Here is a 20,208-nt window from a genome sequence, read left to right on the forward strand (position 1 = left end):
CCCTTTCTCACACAGGTGATTTAGGAGAGCAATGGTGTCAACTACACAGTCCCTGTGACTTTTAGACGCCAATAGAAGGTCGTCTATGTACTGCACTAATACAGAGTTCCCAGGTAATGTCAAAGTCTCTAGACATTTCTTCAAGATCTGATTAAAGATAGAGGGGCTCTCTGTATACCCTTGAGGGACCCGGTTCCAACAATACACGTGACCCTCGAAGGCAAATGAGAAAAGAAATTTGCTGTCGGGGTGCAGGGGTATCGAAAAGAATGCATGACACAAATCAATCACAGTGAACCACTCAGCATCCCAAGGAATCTGGTACAGAATTACTGCAGGGTTCGGGACAATAGGGCAGCAAGGAACTACAATCTTGTTAACCTTTCTCAGGTCCTGCACTACCCTATACTTGCCACTAGGCTTTTTGATGCCCATAATCGGTGAGTTGCATGGGCTGCTCATCACTTCTTGTATGATGTTTCCTTCCAATAATTTTTGTATCTCCAGAGTGACACCTGCTTTCACTTCAGCATTCATTCGGTAGGGCCTAGTGTTAGGATATACTGCATTGTCTTTGATGGCTATTTGTATGGGGTCCACATCTTTCATCAAACCCACATCTTTTCCAGTGAAATCCCACACTTCTGGTTTTACGGCTTCCTGTAGTTCTTGGGGCAAGTCCTGCAGGGTCAATCTTTTAAGTTCTGAGTCAGGTCTAAGCAACAATAATTTATAAATGCCGTCTTCATCCGGGGTCTGTATTTCGACACCCTTTGGTGTGCAAAAGATGGTACAGTTCATTTTGCACAGCAAATCACGTCCCAGTAAATTTACTGGACTGGTGTCACAGACTACAAATCTATGCATCTGTTTAAAATTTCCAATTGAAATCTCCATTGGTTCGGTAACAGGAGTACTAATCAATTGATTAGATACACCTACTACTTGGATGTTTTCTCCCGAGAGGGGCAGGTTTGGAACGTCTACTGTTCTTACAGTAGAACGGGTAGCGCCAGTGTCCAACAGAAAGGTGACATCATTTCCGTCAACCTTTCCTTCAATATATGGTCCAGACTGGTCTACCGGCAAGGAAGCGCCAAGTACGCACTCCTCGTCCTCCCCTCTCAGGCCCCGTCAGTCCTGTTCATTACAAAGGAAGGTATCATTCAGCAGATACTGCGAAGTTGCTGTATTTCTGTTCTCCCCGCTTTCCCAAACCTCTATCTCTTCATTTTCTGCCTGTCTTCCCCTGTATACCTGTTTGGGTGCTCGAGGCACCTGAACTGTTTTTACCTGGGGTTGAGTCTTTCTTGGTCTTTCTTTCTGCGTCTGTGGAATTAAATCAGGAGTTGTCTCATTAACATCGACTAATTGGGGACACTCGTTTCGCCAGTGTCCAATTTCGCCGCACTGATGGCAGGGAAATTTTTTTCATAGCCTCTTCCCTGCTAAATTTTGGCCGGGGCTTTCCTCCACCCCCTCCCCCAGGACTTTTGTTCTCAGCATTTTTAACCATGTTACTCAATTGTTTTTCCTGCTGTTCTGCGAGCTTCACCTGAGCCCACATAACCTTCTCCTTAAGGGCCTTTTTCTTTTCTGCCATCTCGTCCTCGCAGTACTTAGCGTACCGCAGGACCTCATCCATTTTCTTAGTATGCCAACAGATTTTATTGTCTTTTATCCACTGACAAATTTCAGGTCTTAAACCATTTACAAACCTGTAAATAAAGTGTGTCATATCCTTCAGGTCGATGTTGTCAATACCACTGTATGTTTTAAATACCTGCAATAACCTCTCATAGAAGGAGTGCACTGTTTCGTCCCTTTCCTGTGTTGTTCTATCTATTTTTGTCCAATCAGTTTCCTTGGCGGGCACCTTTTCTTTCAAGTGCTGAATTACCTGCTCATATTTTCGCATGACTTCCTTTGATGGCTCCCCTGTGTCCTTGTCTCTGGGATACTCTTCACTGGGCCAATTTATGTTTATTTTACACTGGGTCCATAAATCTACTGGAACCACAATGTCGAAAAACCCATCCAGGTCTTTCCACAGACATTTCTGTACCTTCACGAACCTCTCCACCTGCCGGTACCAGTCAACTGGTTTCTCTCTTAATTTTGGAAAATCGTTCGTGAAGGACACAATATCCTGTCTAGACCAGGGGACATGCACATATTTCCCTCCTGGAACTTCGCGCATGGGGCATAACTGCTCAGGTTTTTCTACCTCTCTTAAAGCAAACTCGGGAGTCACTTGTCGGGAGCGAACCTCTTCCCTCTTTTTCGCCCACCTGCTTCTCCATTTTTCCACATCTCCCCATTTCTGCAGTACCCCCATTAATTCTTTAATCTGTAGCTTCTTTCCTGCCACATTCAGGTGTTCTATATCCTTGTCTGAGAAGTCTGCTCTGTACGGTTTCTGTAAGGGCTTGGATTTTGAGATATCTACCCCCATACTAATTGCTGTTTCGGTCAGTTTTTCATGGAGCACTCTGGTGTTCCTTGTAAAGCTTTTACATATGAACGACAATTCTTCCTCAGAGTAGGTATTCAATCGATTCAACCCCACATTTCCTGCCATTAATTCTTCTATTTCAACCCTCAGCTTGTAGAGGTCTAAAGGCTTTGTTTGCGGAGTCTGCTTTTCTAATTCACGACTCCAACTCTCAATTTCATCCGGAGTTACCAGAGAGACATTCCTAGTACCTGTTGCTGTCTCTAATTTAATTTCCTTTGCATTAAAAGGGTTATACCTCAGCTGTGTTCCCTTTGCGGTCTGTTTGTTTGGCAATTCCAAGAATGCAACTTCAGACTCGCACTCACTGGACTGATCATCTATGATGATTGGTTCCTGTCTCGGGGTTGCTATGACTGGGGTCATGACTGGAGTAATCGGATTTCCCTGACCATTTCCGTATAACGGGACCACCGGTCCAATAGTTACTGGAATAGTCAATGCCTCAGGACTGGTATTTATCTGAGAAATTTTCTGAATTATTTCTGTTCTTTGTCTAGCTAGAGCCTCTTGCTCCTTTTCCACTAGTACCCTTCTTAGAGTTGTGTCATGTAATATCTGTGGGGTCAATGGAGGAGTAAAACTCGGGGCAGTAGGCGGAGGAGTAAAACTCGGGGCAGTAGGATGCGTTTCACTTGGTCCTCCACCATAATTTGGCTTCGGGAATAAAGTTCCAGTATTAAAGGACCTGCGCTCTTCCCCATATGGAGGTTGAACAAAAGGCAGTCCTGAATTCGATGGTTTCTCTTCGCTTTCATACAAGGGTCTGGGGAAAAAAGTTTTTGTACGTGAATATTTTTCTTCCTGACTTGCGGGCACTTTGGGATATATATCCCTTGTTTCCGCCAGTTCGGGTTTCTCAGGATAGGGTAATACTTGACCACCCCCTCCCAGTCCCAGGGACCTGTCTTCTTCCTTTTGGAAGGGGCGTCGGGGAACATCTCCTACACTGGAAGGTCGGGTTCCCTCATTGTAAGGTGGCGGACTTCTGGTACAGATGTCATCTATTAGTTCATCATCTGAATCCCCTAGGGCCCCCCAATGCTTACATTTTTCAGTACTTTTCCCCCCCGCTGCAGGGTTATGACATGCCGGCATCATGGGAAACAGACCCTCAACAATCATGCTCTGCCTCCACTGTTTCATCCTTTTATCCCTGGACTCCTGTTTCAGCCTGGGGTACCACTTGGTCAAACCCTTGTCCATTCGGGGTCTTTCTCTTTCAAAAGCCTCAATCTCCCATTCCTCTAATGCTTCATACTGCGTTAGTCTCGGTCTGGGATGCAGTTCATTCATTCGGGTTCTTAAATTAAATAAGATCCTACCATTGAAAGTACCATCTAACGGAAAAGCCAATACTCCGTCATCTTTTGTGTACTTCACCCAATTCTCCAGCCACACACAGGTATTGTACCCTCGGTCAAACATCATGAATGAGGCAGGAGTATTGGGTGCTGGGACAAGAACACCTTCCCTAGATTTAATGGGTTTGTCCGTTCTAAAATAATTTTTCACCTTATTTACAAGGGACATTTTTCTCTTGGTTCCGTACATAATATCGTATCTGTTAGCCTTCCACTGATCCCTTTCAAACCCTAGATGCCTTGGATCAGGTCGCGTCTCTGTAGTCCGCGAGTGCCACATACGACTTCTGCGCTAACTTTGTTTACAAACTACCTCCAATCAGAATGCGCTTCAGAAAATTCGTGCAACCAATGGGTGCGCGACACAAAATAAGCTCTGCCAATGGGTGCGCGGCCCCTTCGTGAGACAGTTCCCACGCTCCGGCGCTCACCCCTCCTTTACAATTTCAGCTCCGCTACCCGCCCGCTGTTTCTACCAATCCCAGCGCGGCACAGAGTGACGTCAGAGGCGCTTCTCGACTGACTCCCTCCCTTCACAAGGTAACGGAAACTTTCTTACTTTTAAAGTGCTCAGTGCTTGGTTATTTTACAACAAATACACATTCGCCACAGTGCTCAAGTGTCTAGACAGAGATAGAATTCTATTACTGCAAGTAAACTACTTCCATTTACTTTTCACTTGCTGCGGGCAGATCTCTTCCGCCTACCCTTCACTCTAGCATCGGTGAACCTGTTATTCCCCTAAACTCATCCACTTCTTTCCGGGATATGTTCCGAGTTTAAGGTTTCTCAGCGGACCCCTCTGCTTTCACGCTAGCTCCGAGGAACCTGCTACTCTTCCGATGTGACCCTTACTAGGTTACGCCACTATGGGAATTTTGCCAATGAACCCCGTTACTGTCATTTATTCACACATGTATTCAGAAAACCCTAGTTAGTGCTTCCCGGTTATCCTAACCTGCACCTAACTTTCCTCGAACCTGTGACCTCAGGACAATGGATTCTATTCACCACTTGCCCTTTCAATTCCCCGGGGAGTTCGGACAACACTTAACAAGTCGATTTACAAATGCATTGATTAGTACATATAACAATATAAGAACAAGAATAATGACAATACAGTAATTCATAAATTTCAGCAGCGTATTCACAAGAGAGTGATCAGTTCCCTCAGAACAGCCGCTCTTGTAGCAGCATTAATATAATAGCAGCTTCCGACTTAACTAGCCTAACTAGTCCCTGCCTTACTCTCAACTAGTCCCTAACCATCCTCTGATCTACCAGAAAAACTGATAGAGCGCGCGAGGCCACCCGACCAATAGTTTTCGCCGTTTCCGGCTTCAGGGCCCATATACTTTTCAAATCACCATATACATCGATCAGGTGACTTCACGAGCTCTACCAATTTGGTGTGTGTGTGTTCCCTGCTACCAATTCTCAGTGCACCCGACTTACCATCCACCGATGCAGGTGCCTAATGACCACAATGAATCAGGGAGCTAGCTGTAAAGAAAAGCAGCAAAATACAAACCCAACCAATAACATTCAAAATACTGTGTAAATGATCACGGACAACTGGAAGTTTTAAAATGTTTATCTAAAGTTCAATATTTTCTTGCATGAGATACAGTAAATAAGGCAATCAATAACCAAGAAAATGTAAATCACATATGCATAAAGAAATAATGGCAGAGTAATCATCAAAGTACTAATAAAATGTAACGAGAAAAGATACTTATGCAAGTCAGTATTATCTAAAACAGTGATAGACTAAGTGTGTGTGATTATAGAAGAACTTATAATGAATAACACGCTTCACTTAAGGTGAAAGGGCCTTTGAACAACCTAGGCAACGAAGTTCTAGACCATATCAGGAAATGACACACTGCTATGCAAAATATAATTTCTAACAAATGAGAAGACATAGAAATAACTTTGCAAAATTTTAAATGACTTTCAATAGTTGCGGAAAGGCATGGAAAATATCACATTTGCAATGTTGAACTTTATTGAAGCAAAAGTTAGAAATTCAGAAGGTGCAAGAATTTCAAGAGATTTCGGAGCAGTATTTACCTAGAAAGGTGTGGAAACCAAACCCTGGCCACGGGTCAGTTAAAGTCAGGAAACCCTCAAGGAAGGATACCCCTCAAAGGACAGCAGGTGCAGAATGGACACCCAGGACAGGACAGGATACCCTCGGAATAAGAGTCAGGACAGGACCTCAGGACAGGACAGCAAACCCTCAGGACAGGACCCTCTTCAGGACAGGACCGGAACCCACAGTTAGGAAGCAACGCCTGCGCTCCACCCGCTCTGCAGATATCGATCAAGACCCCGATTGGGTCAGCGAACTCCCAGCTAAGTGCCTTGCCAGCACTTTAAGGTTCAGTAAAACCTTAGTCTATGGTCAAATTCGGACAGAGTGCTCCGCAGCTCTCTGTATTTTCAGTCACCTATTGAGTGCGTTGGGTCAGTGACAGGTCAGCTAAACCAGACAAGTCGGACGGTTCACTAGGTGAACCCAGGGTAGATATACAGTTTTGGGACAGTGTACCACCCCCCAATGTTGCAAAGTGTCAGAATCCCTCAATTTCGATTGGTCCTAAGGTAGGATTTGGGTAACACACCAATCACAATATGCGATTTGAAGCCTTCATTTACATATTTTGGGACCGCCTAGCATGTTTGGGTTCCCATGAGCTAACAGTAGCACATCTATACAATGTAACATATAAGAAGCCACATTCGCTGTTCTCGCAGGGCAGAGGTGACTTTCTCAGGAGCATCTCGCCCATCACTGCCAGCTGGCTATGTTCCATCAGCCAAGGTCCCTCGTGCTGCCGAATGTCGCACAGGCGCAGAAGGGACCTCCAATATGGCTCTCCTCTCACTCAGACCCCCATTGCCCGCGGTACATGAAAAGTAAGCGAAAACAAATTAATACATAATAATGTCATTATGAAAACACATCGCAGGGTTTGTACTTTTAACTCATCATCAAGAAATAAACTTATGCAATTTAAATGTTAGCTACATTTAGACGAAATACAAGAGCAGTGGCACGAGCAGTACCACATGATAAGCACAGCTATGAATTACGCATGCGCATAACTTTCCCTCCACTTCTGCAGACGCGTCAGGACACGTGAGTGTGGCTGACGCATGCGCAGTAACTAAAATACAAGCGGCGGCCATTTTTAGAGGACATGGATTAATTTCATTAGAAATACACATAGGCAAGCGTCTCAAACTTTACTCAATCTTAATATAAACGTTAGTAAAACATACACGGGTTACCTTATTACACATAAATGAGGTTCTTGATTTCGGCAAGCCGCAAAATATGCGAAGCTTTGCTTCATCAGAAGGTCCAGGAGCATAAGCAGTAACTGAACCTTGATCACAAGTAATTACACAGTGGTGGCAAACGGTTAAAAGAACATGGAGGGGTTGTGAAGCTTTGAAGTGGAAAAGGAAGGCCAAGGTGTGTGTGAGGGCTGGGGAGTGTTCAGATGGACAAAGATCTGGGTAAGTTAGAGCTATTGGCGTTGTATATGACAATTTACATATGTTTGTTTTTGTTTGCAGGGGTTGTAGGGAAAAAAGACATGAAGAGGAAGAAGACAGTCAGCTAGTTAGGTTGCCGGGTGGTGCCATTGGACATAACTGGACAACTTCCCCAGGGAGGAGACGGGCTGTACCATGAAGGATTGGGTCTGCCAGCAGCTGAGAGACCTAGAAATACACTTTCACCCTCACTGCCCAGCGCGAGAAAGGGAGAGAAGGAAGATGGACGTGAAAAGAAAGGAGCGGCCGCCATTGTTGGTGATTAGGAGCGGCGTGATGGACTGCTTAAAAAAAACTTCGAATGATGAAAAAATAGAGTTGAGCAAGCGCGCGCCCGCCATTGTTGGAGATTAAGGGTGGCGTCCCGCTCTACTAAAAATTGAATATTGAAAAAATAAAGTTGTGCGAGCTGCACAGAACTAAAGATAGGCGCGGCCACCATTGTTAACGATGAAGCGCGGTGTGCCCGTTAAAATAAACCACTTTCTACCGCCAGCACATGCCGATTATGTCACTAACAGCCTGATTCATGTAGGTAAATTGCACTCGCAAAGGGCCAGATTCTGAGAATCTGGCCCTTTGCGAGTGCGATTTTTGCATTTGGTATTCATGATACCAAATGCAAAAATCGCTATGTAAGAATTCGCATATTTGCGTGGAATGGCATTTAAGGAATCTCTAATAGAGATTCCTCAAATGCTATTCATGACACAAAACAAAATAGCGATTTTGGACTTTTGGGGCCGCTATTTACCGACAGGTCAGACCTGTCGGTAAATAGCAAAAACTCAGAAAAATGCTTTTAAAAGCATTTTTCAAAGTTGCATGTAGCACACACACATGTCCTTTGGACATGTGTGTGCGCAACACCTGTCCAAAAGTGCATTTTAGGGGTGCTACAGGGCGTCCTTTGGACACCCCTGGCACCCTTAAAATCGCTATCTTAGTTGCGAGTAGCAAATTGCTACTCGCAAATCCCCATTCATTCCTATGGGCCTCTTGGCCCATAGGAATGAATGGGGAGTATTTGCGAGTAGCAAATTTTTACTCGCAAATAAAGAACATGTAGGAATCGCTATTTAAGTAGCAATTCCTACATGAATGCCGTTTTGCGTGTCCTCAATAGCGAATCGCTATGATTCGCTATTAGGGACACGCAAAACGGCATGTACATGAATCAGGCTGTAAGAGACAGTGCAGGCGCTGCCTAGGAGAGACCTAAATAATGAGAAAGTCATATCTTCCTGGCTAATGTTGCCAAATTCTAGTCAAACAAATTTAGGAACCTTTTACTACAATCTACAAGGAATTGCTTAAGTTAGATGTACGGTCATAGTCTTGGTAAGAGGTTATTGTTCTAGATAAAAAATCAGGGAGATTCCTTGTTGTAAATGTCATATAAGTGAATGTCACTATATGCCGACAGACTTCCTCCAAATTAATTGCCAGTCGGTTACAAAATGTGCTGGGAAAACCTGAACCACGAGGATAAACAGGGATTCATAAAGGATCAATATTTGTGCAGGCATATAGCAAAGTTACTTGACTCACACATAATCTCCAAATTTGATCAAACTCCCGGTTGAAAAACTAATGAAAACAGTATGGAGGATGTATTGATGGGAGATTATTTATCGGCATATGTCCCTCTCCCATCACAAGGCTTAGATATTATTGGCAGATTATCTAACAAATACTATACACCAAATAAACTAGCAAGGATTTCTAATAAGCTTGCATGCCGATGGCCCAGATGCAAGTTATCAAACTTCATCATACACATGTTGAAGTATTGCTCCATTGTTGTGGTTAAAAATTATTTATATATAAAAAAACAAAAAAACTTTCCACTTCCATGGGACTATTTAGTGGTGCAGTCTCGCGTTAATTAAACAAACATGTTCCTTTAATTTTTTGTATTAATATGCAACCACAAACATTGTAGTACTTGTCACCATCAAACAATTACTTGCGAGGGGATGGGGACGCAATATAGAAGATGTATGCATTAATCTGTTTTAGTTTACAGCAATTTGTCCCATATGGCTTTTAGTCATCTTCTTGCATTATTTAATCAGAGCTATACAAAGATCATGTGCTGTGCCATCTTGACATGTACAATTACACAAAATTGTCTCTTCACCTCTTTCCCATTTTTAGCCATTGGTGGTGGGCTTACCAATGTAGTATATGCAAGTAATACCCCACAGAAGATTATACATTAAGTGACTTTTTATTTATTCATGATATACCTGGGCTCCTGTGAACATCAGTCCAAAGTAACTGCTTTGTTCAACAGTTATACCGGCTATTTCCAATCTCTACTCACAACAAGCGTTCAATGAAATCATATGAAATTGTACAATAGATGGAATTAATTTGTGTTAAAATCATGAAAAGAATTTGTTGTTAAAACCATGAAAAGGGCAAAATTGTCTGTACTTAATACACTACGCATTAGCCACACCAACCAGTTTACATTGTACAAGGATCTATAGGTTTCTATGCAAAAAGAGCACCTTAGTTGTGAAAACCCATAGTAAATTTCAAGAGAAAATCCTCAGAGTTGATTTGTTTGTACTAGGGCAGTCCCTTCTTGCTTCGTTAAGGCACATATTGTCCTTTGCTAGTGCATCAAGAACATGCTCCATCAGCCTACAATTGTGGTCTTCGGTCAAGTCTGGAGGAGTCACAAATCTTATGGAAGATGCTAAGGATTCATACATAATCCCTCCACAGGAAAAATTGTTCTTGTTCAGTGTACAGTGTAATCCACTGTGGGAGGTCAAAAAGTTTCAACATACTGTGAGAATTCTAACTATGCTCATTAGGGCTGTACTTGTGTGTTAAAAAACAAAAACTACTAAAGAGCATAAACCTCACACATGTCTTCTAGCACTCGTTCTTCTCACGATGCTTAAAACAAATGGCATACATTATTGTTGGTAGACAAATCTTGGCTATGGATCGTTTTACATCAAGTTACTAAGAGCCTGATTTAAATCTTGGCGGATGGGTGACTCCGTAACAACGGTGACAGATATTCCATCCTCTGAAATATCAATCCCATTATGTCCTATGGGATTTATAGTTCGGTGAACTGGATATCCTTAACCATTGTGACAGAGTAACTCATCTGCCGAGATTTAAATCAGGCCCTAAATATCTAGTCAAATGCCTTTGAATAGGTTAATTCTGTGAGCATGAACTCAATTTTTAGGTCTCGGCTAGAAAGAGACATGTTGTGTTTAACCTGTGGGCTTCAGCCCGCCTATAGGCTTCCTATTTGCTCGCTCCGTCTATTTCATTCTTTGTCACCATTTGTCCATGGCATGCATGGTCATGCCTCTTCTTGTGTTTAGCCTTTCCCCAAGAGCATGGACCAAGTACTTGTAAATATCCACTGCTCCCGTTTTTGTGACCATTTTAGGACCTACTGTTTCCTTTCTTTTGCAGCACTATACACAGTACTTGTTCTTTTAGCAACTATCTCCTCTGACCTGCCCTCATTCCCCGTCCACAGATCACCCCTCCCCGTCACTGCTCTTTCTTTTGTTCTGTTTTCATTTACACACCTCCTCTCTTCCATCACTGCCTACTCCCTCACAGCTCTCTGTGCTTGTCCCGTCCACAGATCACACTCTCCCTCGTCATTACTTTTTCCTTCGTTGCTGCTTTCTATTTCCATATATGAAAAGGAGTACGCAGTTCCTAAGGGAGGAGGGGGAGGAAAGGGAGGTTGGGTTGGTCAACAACCCCACCCTAAAATAGAGGCAAGGCGTCCCCCAATTTGGGAGGTGGGGCCCTCACTCACCCGGATGGGTGTCATGCTTCATCATAGGGCTTGCTCCTTGTCAGACCAGCGCTGCAATGTCTGACTGGCACCCTATGAGGGGCTCTTTGGCGGAGATCTTTTTTTCCGCAAGCTGTTAGGTGAAGTGCAGGTGTGGGGCCTCGTAGTGTAGATGTGAGCAAAGTGTGTAGTGGGGTGGTGTGTGGAAGAATAAAATGAGGCACAGTGGTGCTCCAAAACACATTTAATCTGCAAGCCCAGTGGTCTCAGTTAAAAACACAGAGAGTGTCACCGCTGATATAATTGTCATACGTGGCTAAATATGCATGGTCAACATGTTTCTCGCCTGAAGTATAAAAATCACAGGGCGATTCGTCAGGACCAGGAATACTACACTATCTACACAGTAGTTTGTTACTCAAAGGTGAACCAAGCACTCTAAGACCTAGCATTGAGGTACCTTGTTAATGAATTTAGGATTGAACAACCTATATAAATTAACAATAAGAAAACAGAAAAACAGAAATCAACTGGTTAAAACATAGGTAATGGACAAAGCAGCCTACAAAGTAAAAGCATGCCACACTCACATGTATGGTGGTTAGTGCAACATCAAAAGGTGTTTAGCTAGACTAACAAGAAGCTCAAAATAGTGCCAACGTGACATATCCATGGTATTAAGGTGTGACTGGTGGTAACCAACCACCGTCAAGTAGTCGTTAAGGGCTCACCCGATTCGGGTACTAGTCAGACTCCCTCGACTTGCAGGCAGAGAAATGTACATTACAAAAAGTTACCGTCCTGCTGGTTGCAATCCAACATGGAGAAAAAACCAAGTTGTAGTTCATATAAGTTAACAGGCAAAATATAGCATGCGTTATGAAGGCGGAAAATGGGATTGAACCTTCCACACAATACTTAATCCAGCCCTGTACTCACTCCCTTTACTCTTCCGACCAGGCACAGCAAGGGGTAGGTTTTCAGCATCGGGTTCCAAATGAACTGTAAGTAAGATTGCCCACCTGGGGGACCTAACTTTCCGCATTCATAACACGCCATAATCCGCCTGTTCACTCATATTAACTACAACTTGTTTTTTTTTCCATGTTTGATTACAACCAGCTGGACGTTAACTTTTTGAAACGTGCATTCCTCTGCCTGCAAGTCGAGGGAGTCTGACTAGTACCCGAATCGGGTGAGCCCGTGAGTACTACTCGAAGGTGGTTGGTTACTACCACTCACACCTTAGTGCCATGGATATGTCACGTTCTTCACTATTTTGAGCTTCTTGTTAGTCTAGCTAAACACCATTTTATGTCGCACTAACCACCATGCATGTGAGTGTGGCATGGTTGTAGTTTGGAGGCTGCTTTGTCCATTACGTATGTGTTAACCTTTTAATTTCTGTTTTTCTGATTTCTTATTGTTAATTTCTATAGGTTGGTCAATTCTAAATTCATTGATAAGGTACCTCAATGCTTGGTCTTAGAGTGCTTGGTTCACCTTTGAGTGACCAACCACTGTGTAGATAGTGTAGTATTCCTAGTCCTGACGAATCGCCAGGTGATTTTTACACTTCAGGTGAGAAACATGTTGACCATGCATATTTAGCCACCTCTGACCATTATATCAGTGGTGACGTGCTCTGTGTCTTTAACTGAGACCAGTAGGCTCGCAGATTAAATGTGTTTTGGAGCACCACTGAGCCTCATTTTATCCTTCCACACACTACCCCACCACACACTTTGTTCACATCTACACTACGAGGCCCCACGCCTGCGCTTCACCTAATGGCTTGGGGAAAAAAGATCTCCGCCAAAGAGCCCCTCATAGGGTGCTCGCCAGACATTGCTGCACCTGTCTGATGAAGCCCTGTGATAAAGCATGACACCCAACCGGGTGTGTGAGGGCCCACTTCCCAAATTGGGGGACAACCGGTCTTTATTTTAGGGTGGGGGTGTTACCCAACCCAGCCTCCTCTTCCTCCTTCTCCTCCCTTAGGAACGGCATACTCCTTTTCGTATATGTCTTCTGTTGGGCATGTATGCTGGACCTTCAAGCGCCCCTGATCCCTCCTTCTTGAAAGTGCTTTCTGTTTCCCCCACCTCCTCCTCCCTTCCCATCTCTGCTTGCTCCCTTGCACCTCCCAGTGCCTGCCAGGTCCACACATCGCCCCCTCCCCCGACCCAGTTGCTGCCTTATACCCCCATTGTAGTCGGTTTTGGTCTAGTGTGTGGTGGTTTTCTTCCTTTTAATGTCCAGTTAGTGTACAGCTGATGTGCTGATTGGTGCATGTGTGCATGCCTGGTATCACTTGGCATATGTGTAGTCTCGGTTTATTTTCCGGGTGTGTGGGCACTCAGTGTGTGTGTGCGTGTTTATACCATATGTGGCCATTCAACAACGGTGTTTATAGCTGGTTGTCTGCCCACCCCGAATCACGGATGTTAAGCAGTTGACAAACTCAAACCGGGTTTCCCAGCTCCACAGACGGCATCTCTAGCCCTTATGCCACATCCTCTCCCAAGAGGACACCACATCGTCTCCCTAGCCTCGGCCTCAGTTCCACATTTTGTGATTACGAGCAAAAAACGTAATCTCCCTGTGGCTGCACACATATGCTGTTTAGCCGATGCAGAAACTCAAACCCGGTTTCCCAGCTCCATATTTGGCAGCTCTAGCCCTTACGCCACACCCTCTCCCAAAACGATACCCTATCATCTCTCTAGCCTCAGTTCCACATTCTGTGATTATGGATAAATCACTTGCAGCCTGATTCATGTAGCTAAATAGCACTCGCAAAGGGCCAGATTCTGAGAATCTGGCCCTTTGCGAGTGCGATTTTTGCATTTGGTATTCATGATCCCAAATGCAAAAATCGCTATGTAAGAATTCGCATATTTGCGAGGAATGGCATTTAAGGAATCTCTAATAGAGATTCCTCAAATGCTATTCATGACACTTTACAAAATTGCGATTTAGCACTTTTGGGGCCGCTATTTACCGAGAGGTCAGACCTGTCGGTAAATAGCAAAAACTCAGAAAAATGCTTTTAAAAGCATTTTTCTAAGTTGCATGTAGCACACACACATGTCCTTTGGACATGTGTGTGCGCAACACCTGTCCAAAAGTGCATTTTAGGGGTGCTACAGGGCGTCCTTTGGACACCCCTGGCACCCTTAAAATCGCTATCTTATTTGCGAGTAGCAAATTGCTACTCGCAAATAAGGGATTCTCCCCATTCATTCCTATGGGCCTCTTGGCCCATAGGAATGAATGGGGAGTATTTGCGAGTAGCAAATTGCTACTCGCAAATAAAGAACATGTAGGAATCGCTATTTAATTAGCAATTCCTACATGAATGCCGTTTTGCGTGTCCTCAATAGCGAGTCGCTATGATTCGCTATTAGGGCCACGCAAAACGGCCTGTACATGAATCAGGCTGTTAATCTCCTGGTTTCTAACAGCCTGATTTATGTACAATCCGTTTTGCGTGGCCCTAATAGCGAATCATAGCGATTCGCTATTGAGGACACGCAAAACGGCATTCATGTAGGAATTGCTACTTAAATAGCGATTCCTACATGTTCTATATTTGCGAGTAGCAATTTGCTACTCGCAAATACTCCCCATTCATTCCTATGGGCCAAGAGGCCCATAGGAATGAATGGGGAGTATCCCATATTTGCGAGTAGCAATTTGCTACTCGCAAATGAGATAGCGATTTTAAGGGTGCCAGGGGTGTCCAAAGGACGCCCTGTAGCACCCCTAAAATGCACATTTGAACAGGTGTTGCGCGCACACATGTCCAAAGGACATGTGTGTGTGCAACATGCAACTTAGAAAAATGCTTTTAAAAGCATTTTTCTGAGTTTCTGCTATTTACCGACAGGTCTGACCTCTCGGTAAATAGCGGCCCCAAAAGTCCAAAATCGCTATTTTGTTTTGTGTCATGAATAGCATTTGAGGAATCTCTATTAGAGATTCCTTAAATGCCATTCCACGCAAATATGCGAATTCTTACATAGCGATTTTTGCATTTGGTATCATGAATACCAAATGCAAAAATCGCACTCGCAAAGGGCCAGATTCTCAGAATCTGGCCCTTTGCGAGTGCAATTTACCTACATGAATCAGGCTGTAAACGTACAAGCATTGGCAAAGTCAGTAGGTTTTACCTGTGCAAAATATATTATGGTTAGGTCTCGGCTAGACAGAGCATGTGCTGAAGAGATGTGCTCTATCTGTGGGCTTACACACTGCCCATCTCCTACCATTAGTAAACTTCAGCATCGCTCTCATTTTATTTGATGCCGTTTGTCATGGCATGCAGGCGTCATGCCCTCTTCTTGTGTCCTCCCATAGCACATGGACCAAGTACATGTCTCCTTGCACTGCTCCTGGTTTGCGGAGCTATTTTGTTCTTTGTCCATAGGAGTACTTGTATTTTCAGGCCGTCTCCCTTGTACACATACACACTTACCACTAAAATGCATGTGCGTATAAACAAATGCATTTCTTAAAAAGTTGTTAAAACATTAACAGTACTTGATAAAAAAAAAAGTCATCATCCAATGGTATTGGAGTGCTCACTCCGTCCTTCGTCTTGCCATAGCGCTAACACGAGCCAAGGATATTGAAGCGCTTTAAGTGCTCACCAGTTACATTCGACAATGACACATTTATTTTCATCACTGATCCTGCTTCAATTAACGTATTTTGTTACCCCCTTATTGTTGATTCCTCCCTTCATTGCTTGCCCATCTCGTCGCCAATGCTTTTTTTTGTATGATCGGATGGTAATGGAGCACTCATTCTGTACTCAGTCTTGCCATAGTTTCCCTTGTACACATACCACAAAAATGCATGCGAGTGTACATAAACAAATCCATTTTTTTAACCCGTTTACCACGGCGGACATTCCGCTGCGGTGCGGGCATTCTAATCGGTGGGCGGGGCTGCGTCGGCTAACGGTCGTGCGCAGCACCCCGAAGGTAGTGCTCGCGTCGGCCATTGGCCGACGTGAGCACGGAACGGGTTAAAATTAGGCATGGGCGGCAAATTTCGTTCCACTCGCGGAATTTGGGTAATTTCGCGTTTTGCGGAGAATGTGAAATTGCCCAAAATTCTGCGTTCCGCGACTACGTGACATTTTTTGCTTGTTCGCGTTCTCAGATGCATATCCGCAAGATATTTCCCCCAGAGCATGCAAACAGCGATTGCGAACAGTAAAAAAGCATCACGAACAAGCAATTCTGCGTGTTCATGGAATTTCTGCTTGTTCGTTGAGATTTTTTACCGTTTCGCGGAGATTTGCGTAGCGCGATTACGCAAATTCCGCCCACCCCTAGTTAAAAGTTGTTAAAACATGAATAGCAGTTTTTTTTTTTTTACACGATCCAATGGAATTGGAGCACTCGCTCCGTCCTGCGATAGCACAAACATGAGCAGCTGTTATTGGAGTGCTTTAAGTGTTCACCAGTTACATTCCACAATGATACATTCATTTTCTGCACTTATTAACTTAGTAATTAATTAATTTAAGTATTTTTTTACCCATTCATTGTTGCTTCCTCCCCCCTCTCCCATCGTTGCTTGCCCATATGCTCCTGCTTCCCTGCTAGAACTGCCCCCACTACCTCCCTAGTTGCTGGTACTTTTATTTATATTTACACGATCCGATATTGGAGTTCTCGTTCCACCCTCCAACTTGCCATAGACTCCCTTGTACACATACCACTAAAATGTGTATACATAAGCAAATGCATATCTTAAAAAGTTAAAACATGAACAACATTTGGCCATAGGAGTACTTGTATTTTCAGGCCGTCTCCCTTGTACACATATACACTTACCACTAAAATGCATGTGCGTATAAATAAACAAATGCATTTCTTAAAAAGTTGTGGCACTGGAGCGCTTGTTCCGTTCTCCATCTTGCCATAGTGCTAACCCCAGCCAGTGGTATTGGAGAGCTTTAAGTGCTTACCAGTTACATTACACAAAGACACATTCATTGTCATACATAGGGGGAAACGTAAGTTATTTGCCCAGAATCACAAACTGTTCAGCCAACAGATTCACACCTGGTTCCCCATTTTCCCTGTCGTCAGCTTTGGCCATCACACCACATCCTTGCTTCGCTTCAAAGCTCCAAAACTGTTTCTCACTATCACTTTCACATTTGTTCAGCAAGACCCCTTCAACACTGAACAAGCATTGGCAAAGCAAATAGATCACAGCAATGCCCAAGCTATTGGCCTTGTCAATGTGAATGTCTTTCAGCCATGTTGTCTAGCAGCACATCTGCTGTTCAGCATGGCTGAAAGTCAGTGAAAAAAACACTGTGATGCGGCCAGCACCGGCCACGCCATAGTGCTTTTTTGTGGTTAGATGGGCAGAACAATACTCAACGGGGGGGGGAGAGACTGCATCGGCTCAACATCCAGTGTTCTCGGATTTCAGCCATGCTGGCCAGATGTGCTGCTAGACAACATGGCTAAAAGATAATTCACATTGACAAAGCCAATAGGTCGGGCACTGCCAAGACTAACTGGTTTTGACAATGCTTATTTTATGCGGGAACAAAGACAAGATTGTTATTGGTCCGGGCAGGAGTTTTTTTGGTCAGTCACGAGGTCATTAAGAAGAAAATACCTTTCACCAGTCTTGTTGGGGCTCAGGAGTCCAGGCATTCTATCCACACATCGAATGTTTTGGTAGCATAAGTTTAGGTATGCTGCATCTTACTTCAGAATGTGAGCAGGCTGCTCAAGGTTGCACATTGATTCAATTTTCAAATCAGAACACATTAACATTTCATATAGCCTGCTGCTGAGGGTTATGCTGGTTAAGGGCTATAACGAGGGCGAGGGCCATCAACAACCAGTATGGCCTGAAGCAGAAGGGACATAAGTCTATTAAAACATTACACCAACACACTTTTTAGGCGCCACACTTTAGTTACTGTCCCAAACACAACACAAACACTTTATATATGCAGAATACTCCCACACAGTACACACAGCCCTTCTTCACTTTAAAGTAATCCCAGATTTACGCAACACAGATTCACTACCCCACCCCCAGCACCCCATTCACACACATTGGAGACCCACCACGCCGACTCAATCCTTCTGGGAACCAGAATGTCTGTGGCACTATAGCTCCCTTAGCTTCACCTGCACTGCCAGCTGCACGCGGAGCTGCACTTGCACTGCCGGTTTCACGCGGAGGTGCACTCCCACTGGTGCTTCTCAGTTGGCTGCGCATGACGCTGCGCTTACACTGCCGCCTGCTCAGTTGAGCTGCTTTCTATGCTGCACTTGCACTCCCGGCTGTGCAGTCCAGACAGCAGGAACGCACTATACAAGAAACGCAAAAACGCCAGTCTCACCAACGTGGGGACCATCCCTCAAGTAAGAAGCATAAACAGAGCACAAACTTGGCGAACTTCCTATTTTGAGGGGTGCTCTTGGATGCTAATTTTGCTCAGAACTTGACATGGGGTAGGTGAATGCTCCCCAAAACTTAAGTTACACCTTGTCGTGAATCCTTGTGGTGCTGCACAGACTGCAGCCCGCTGTCAAGAGGTCCCCCGCTGCACGAAAGACGCCCCTGCTGCAAAGTCTCTCCCGTGGGCAACAAAGGGATTCCAGCTGCCAAAGGAAGGTGCTCGGCTGCAAAGCGTAGGTATCCTGCTGCAGAGAAAGGATGGTCCCGCTGTACACACATAAAGCCTGGGTGCCTGTGTGCCACACAATGCGCATCCAGTTTGCCTCTAGAGGGTGGCCTGCTGGGGATCGGAGGGTGGCTCGCGTCTCCTTGTACTCGGTCAATGGCCCCCACTGTAGCAGGCTCGACCCGCCGCCTGAGTTTGGAAACTCAGTCCTCTGCCTTCAGCAGTACCGGCTCGCGCACCTCCAATCTCCATCCCAGCTCCCCCTCCTGGCCGGCTGCAGCAGCAGCTCATCCCGTGCCCGCCACACTCCCGGGAATACCGACATTACTCTTTGGAACAAAGCTCCTTCTACTTTATTCGCCAGCTAGCGCCTCACCGTGAGTGAATGCACCTGACTGACTCTCTCTCTCTGACTGACTGTCTCAATAACTGACTCTCTCACTGACTGACTGACTTTCTCACTCTCTGACTGGCTGGCTGACTCTCTCACCGTCTCTCTCTCACTGACTGACTGCTTCTATCACCGACTCCCTCACTCTCTGACTCTCTCACTGATGCTCTCTCTCACTGACTGACTCTCTCTTACTGACTGACTCTCTCTTACTGACTGACTCTCTCTTACTGACTGACTCTCTCACTGATTGACTCTCTCACTGATTGACTCTCTCACTGACTGACTCTCTCTCACTAACTGACTCTCTCTCACTAACTGACTCTCTCTCACTGACTCTCTCACTTACAGTTATACAGGAAATATTTCCCAACCTTCACCCTCCTGTTATTTATGCCCCCATAACAAAAACAACTATAACAAGCAACCATTGGGACAGGCAGAAAGAAGTTGCCAGCATTGAAAGGACAAAGAAACTTGACATTTTATTGTTAATACTTTTTTAATATGGTTGTTCACTTGTACATAATGCTTTCTTGGTCATATATAAGGTGCCAAAAATGCTTCTGACACTTCTTTATTATAACTTTTCAGCATGCTGCAGACTTCTGTACAACACAGCTTAAAGACATAGACAAAGTCAATATCTGTAGGTAAACACTTATAAGGTCCCAAAGGCGAGACCTATTGGCTATGCTAATGCTTGTTATGGTTTGTAGAGTATGACATTTCGTTAGGTTACAGAAACACAAAGCAGATGGGGCACAGCAGCCTATAGGAGTTCTGCTATTGTAGTGTAGTTCCTATATTCCCAATAGGCTCTGTGCATTGGAATAATATAAACAGCAGTGTAGACGTAGGACTGAGGTCGACTAGGTCTCTACTGACTATATTAGA

This window comes from Lissotriton helveticus, chromosome 5_1 (assembly GCF_964261635.1).
Source record: "Lissotriton helveticus chromosome 5_1, aLisHel1.1, whole genome shotgun sequence".
NCBI classification, from domain to species: Eukaryota; Metazoa; Chordata; class Amphibia; order Caudata; family Salamandridae; genus Lissotriton; species Lissotriton helveticus.